This window comes from Struthio camelus, chromosome 5 (assembly GCF_040807025.1).
Source record: "Struthio camelus isolate bStrCam1 chromosome 5, bStrCam1.hap1, whole genome shotgun sequence".
Lineage (NCBI taxonomy): Eukaryota > Metazoa > Chordata > Aves > Struthioniformes > Struthionidae > Struthio > Struthio camelus.
The window spans coordinates 27,363,173-27,369,172 of NC_090946.1; positions in this window are offsets into that span (position 1 = coordinate 27,363,173).

Sequence of the window (6,000 nt, forward strand, 5' to 3'; positions counted from 1 at the left end):
GGTGGTCCTTCAATGTTTCTGTCATGAATAATTTTGCATGCACGGTGGAAATTCCACAGTGTATGTAGGGCATAAAAGTCTACAGACTTGGATATGTTGCACGGCCGTGTTGTGCTTAAACCCAAGTTCTGCATTTCTAAATGCACGTGAGCATGTAAGTGCGAGCATGCAGGGGTGGAACTGTAGCCACAGATGTTTTGACTGAGGTGTAAACCTTCCCCAAATCATTTATAGAGGAGATGGGAGAGCAGCTTTGTTTTTCAAAGCACACATGCTGTGGCTGAATACTTATCAGGGCCAGTACATTGTCACTGAAATGAAGAAATAGCAGAGAGGAAGCTGGTAACAGTTATCCCTTGTTTGATCATAAGCAAGGGAAACACATAAATCTATTTGAATGCCAGTCTGCATATACACTAGTCATTGTGTATCCTTACAACCCTGAAGGCCTTAAAATAAGGTAAACCTCTAACCCACAACTAGGATATTTTATTAAAGATATAAAACCTCAAGCAAGAAAACTAGTTAAGTAAAGGTTTTGCTTTGCTGATAAAGAATGAAATTGTTGCTGAATCTTTGGCTTTGTGTTTAAATAGTGGGAATGTGGGTGTTAGTCCTGCAGTAAGTGCTGAAGTCCCTGATTACTGAAGGGTGAACTGTCCCAGCCATTAAACCAGGAGATACCCTGACTGAAGAGAGCGGAGATTTGCAGAGTCGGAGAAAGACTGAGCTATAGAGGTACCTATGTCGTTAGATCCCAGTTTGTAAGAAAAATGCTCCCAAGGTAAGATGTTCTGTTCACTAGGCCAGCCCTGAATTGTCTTCATTGTAGAAACATGCTCTCTTTCAAACAGAGACAGGGTGGGGAGTGGAAACAAAATTACTTAAGCCACTGAGCAACTTGATTTTCACTAGAGGTCCCAATCTGTATCCTGCACCAGAAATAAATATATAAACTGGGCTTTACATCATCTAACAGAAACTATTGAGTATAATTGACTGCTGGAGTTTTTGCCTGTCTTTGCCTATATTACATATAATGTAATTTCTGTATTCAGTCTGAAAATCTTGCAGTGGTTCCCTGAGGATGGCTTCTCCTTAGACTCCACATCATATTGAAGAGAATAGCAGATGCTTTAGAATTGCAGGGTTAGCAAAACCGAGGTCCTGCAAGTTAAATGCACTCTTCAAAATAAAATTGATAATAGCAGCACTGCCAAACCTCTTAAAAGTTTGTTTATAGACCAGTTTATTTGAATGACCGATATCACAACCAGACGAAATATTTGACTGTAATTATCCAGCACTCAGCTTTCCACGGTTAGGATGCTTCAGAACAGAACTGACCTCTACCAAAATAAGTTTGGGGGCAGTAGGGATCAGCATTTATATAATATCTTGTTGTTTCCCTCCTTTTTTCTTGTTTAAGCCTATGTCTCTCTGGTTTTGGTTTATTATTTTTGATCAGAGACTGGGGTATTATTAACAGTGAATTAAAAATGAGAAAGATGCAAGTAACCTGAGAATGTCTGAAAAATGGTGTCAGTTGTTAATGAAACTGTGCTACTAATAGTAGCATAGGCTTGCAATTTAAGATATCAAAGCTCATCACAGAACCTGACTGCTGGCATTGTAAACCTTCCCTCAGAGCTGCAGTATCATTCCAACAGAGGGAGAAAGGCGTGCACGAGAAAAGATTTGCCTAGGTTAACGTCACATGTGGGATTAACGTCTGTGTTTAATGATCCTGCTTCCCTGTTGTAGTAATAGTATTGCCTCCCCCCCTCCACTACATAATCTGAGTGGTTTTTTTTGTTTCTGGCTAACATAAAGAAGGGAACCTGCTGGCAGGTGAAAAAGCACTATGTTAGCCAGCTATGCAGTTTATATATTTTAACAAGTGGGTATATTTTATCAGAAGGCAAAGGAAATAATTATATCAAAATCTTATGTCAAAAAAGCGTGTTTAATGAACAATATCTGATGTGCATGATTTTATATACTGTCTCTTCTCCTTACTTTTTCCGCCTCACCAGTTGCTCACCTTTGCTAGTTTATGACATGATGTTCAAGGAAACATTGTGTTATCACATGCAGCAGACATCACGGAGTGAAATTGGCTGGTCATTAATAATAATTGTAAAACCAACCCTAAATAAAGGATGCTTGCGGCCACAACCTCTCCTTTCTGGGAGTAGATGTGAAACAACATCCACAGCTCTCACCTGTTGATCATTTTAACCCAGGGTTACAATCTCCATATATGCAAAGGCCAAGTGTAAATGGGGCCTATGATAGGGCTGGGAGAGATGCATAAGGCCCATTGCTGCAGAGCAGCCTGCCACATAGGTATCCATTGGAACAGGGGAGCTCAGCTTTCCTTGCTAGATCTGCTCTTTCTTAGGATATCATTAAAACTGCTACTGGCAAGCTACTGGTTAAGATTTTGTGTCTAATGTGCCTGGGGAGAAATGGCATTAAAAAGTCCTGATGGCAGTTCGCTCCTGAAGTGCCGGTGGATTTCTCCTGGACTCCTGTAGGTATTTCTGAAAGGCTGGTACAACTGTGAGCAACCATGCCTGTGTGGCTGCCTTCCAGTCCCTCCTGGCAGTTGATGTTTCCTACCTCTCAGCCTTCAGATGTATTAGTTGTTTCCCTGCTTGGATTAAGGGCCTCATTTTGACAATATTAGGGACCAGCAAAATGGCCTGCAGGTCTAAAGCAAGCGACTTTATCAAGTGTAAAGAGCTACGACAGAGGTCCCACAGGCTCATATCTCTGTGGTCTGGGGAGCAAACGGGAAGAAACAGGAAGACTTAGCCTTCAGTGGGCAGCTTCACCTTCTAGGAGAAGCAGAATTAGGCTGGCTTGAGAATGATGGGGATACCACCTGTAAGTTTAGTTATTGTGTGCTGATAATACATAGCACAATTCCCCGCTAAAATAAAGCTACCTGAGAAATGAGGCACACCAGCTGCTAACAAGTACTGTCTAATGTCCACTGAAATCAGCTGAAATCGTTTCAGTAACTTTAGTGAGTTTGGTTTAATTCTCAATGGTGCAAAGCAATGCTGCGTGGCTTTTAGGACAGGCCATGCAGAATGCCATAAGTGATATGAATTCCTTTTGCTCTTTTTTGGATCAGTAATTTTTAAGTTGGTCATACAAACAAATCATAAGCTACACACAAACTTAAATGCAGATATAGTGGACATTACTGCAGTAATGGAGAACCTGCACTCTCTTAACCGGACAACTGAAATAGAAATAGGCATCTCAACAGAATTGTCCTTGGTGGAACATTCAAATTCTTTGTCTTTCCAAATCTTTAAATTCTAACTTGACTGCAAAGGATGCAAAAGTATAATTACACTAAATTATGCTTACAAAGGGCAACACATCAACTAAATTTCTTCAGACAACAACATCCGAATGCATCCAAAGACTTAGCTGAAAGACTTTCATATGGGGCCTTGTGCTCACTACGTTTTCCGGGTTTTGTTTTAGATTCGCTACTTGGAATTTACCAAACCACTCAAACAGAATGCACAGTGATTGCAAAGTTTTGAGCATGTGTATAAACAGCACTTGTATAAAAAAGGTTAGCCACTTAAAAATATTAATTAAGGAAAGCCTACATTTCCAGTTATTATTTTCTTTTGCAGCCACCAAGGCCAGAGCATACAGGTTCCTAATTGATCACATGTATAGCGAACTGCGCAGACAAAGCCAAACATCTATGGAAAAATATATTAACAAGTGCCAGAGTTGTGAAGTGAATAGAAGATTATTTAGATAAACTGAATTATGGCCTGAAAATAGCTGCAGTACATAGTTGTAAATGTCAGTGAACCAGACAAGCTAATTCCTTGCCTGTGAAGGAATGTTGGAATGCATATTATATGCCGTTTATGTTTAAATATAAATAGGGGATTACCTTTTAGGTTGTGAAATGGAATCGTATATGCAACAAACAGTACATCTAGGGTCTTTTATGAGTGAAAACTGTTATGTCAAATATCGTTAGTTTAGTAGGGTTGATGGGCTTTATTCAAGGTTCCTAGAATTTATCTGCCAACCATAAATAATTATTTAACAACTAATAGGGCAAGGCCAGAAATATAATAGCTTTTATGTTGAAATTAACATCAAGTGATCTGTAGACATCTGCTAAGCAAGCCAAATGTGGTCTATGTGCTGTATGTTTTGCCTCACTGCCTCAAAATAACAAGCAGTGCTTATATGTGGAGGGGCAGTTTTCCTTGTTAAAATGGAAAAAAATGTTCTGATAGAAAATCACTTGCACGGTTAGGATCAAATGTGTGGTGAACGTTAAATAGCCCTACAAATTTAAATAATGCTTGATGCTGAGATTTCAGCTTTGCAAATGCTCTTGTTTCCTGATATGTGCTTAGTTTGGCTCAGAGGGAAATGAAAGTTCTTTTTTGTTAGAGAGAAAGCAAAGTATCACCCAAGGTAAGCCAACAGTTAGCCATGGCAGCTTTCTGGGGTCCAGAAAGTGTGGGAGCCTGGCTTTCAGAGAATTTAGTTTCCAAAATGACCAGAAGGGTTAGGAAATCATAAGAAAAGCCACAGCATCTACCAAGGCTGAAAAAGCTCCAAGTAGCACAGAGCCCTTCCAAGCAGATATTCACTGTTGCCTTGCAGAGATCAGTATTGTGTGTGTAAGTGTTCAGGTTGTATGGATGCCAGAACTGAAGCTGTACTTCCTTTACTCGAGAGCACCACTGTTGGCATGGTTTGTTTGCTTTACTGGCTTGTTGCATTTCGTCTGCTTTCAGGACCGACCATTTGGTCTTTGGCATCTTGTCTAGGGGCCCTGACCTTTCCTATTTTAAAAGTATTGGAAGGAGGTTGAATTGCGAAGTGGGGAATGCAATCTTTGTGAGGCAAAGTCTAAAGATGTTAATAAGCTGAAAAGACTGCACTGGCAATTTACCGTGTACTATGAAGGAATTGAAGGAATGAATGGGAAACTCATATTCATTGTGCTTATGTATAGTCTATTTCTTTATTTCCATATTTAGGTCTATTAGCACAATAAGATTAAGCCAATTTGACTTTTTTGAATGAGCAAAGGAGTAAATGGCAGAGCCTCAACAACAGACCCCATAAATGTGTACTGTCAGCAGCAGCATGACTAACACTGGCCCCAAGATCCCATCGGGTTTGGCAGAGACACAGAAGACACTGTTCTGAACAAGCTGGATTCCCTTTCTTACAGGAGTTTTGGCACTGACCTTATTGCAAGCTGGCTCAGGCTTTTATGGGGGCAGTGAAGGCTGGATTCTGCCCTGGACTCAGTGCCTCTGACCCAGCCTTTCCCCGAATACAGAAGTGCAGCTTGAGGCTGCAGTAGCTTGCCCTGCCAGGAGTCCCGGGCGATTTGTCTGCCAGCTGGGGTTAGCCAGAACACACAGTGCTCCAGCCAAAGTCAACTTCCTCCTGTGTGGGAAACCACAGAGAAGAAATCTCAGATGCCCAACCTCAAACCACAGTTTACCCTTCCAGCAGAGACTTCCTCAGCGGACAGCAGCAATCTGTGTGCCTCTGCTGGGAACTTGGGGGGCTCAGGTAGAGGAACAGGACAAGGTATCTGGCTGGGAAAAGAGATAGATTGGGCTGGCTAGGCCAGGCTTCTCTGCAACAAGCCAACGGGTTTTGACTGTGACATTTTTATGTGCTGCTTCAGGGTACCCATGGCGAGGAGGAAGAAATGTCCTTTGCAAAAGTCCTGTTCTAGGATTTCTGTATTAAAGTGTCCATAAGGGAGTTAGGAATGTCCTGAGGCAGGATTGCTACTTAATTCTGCCTGCGGGTTAAGCTTCCTGCAGTCCAGCACAGCTAGAGAGGGCAATATCCAAGCTGGATGGCAAGAGCGAGCCATGAGTTCTGTTAATTGGATATTGCAGCCTTGACTTCCATGAGGACTAAGCGTGGGAAATTATTCTAGCTGGTATAGCTGGGCTTCTTTACAGG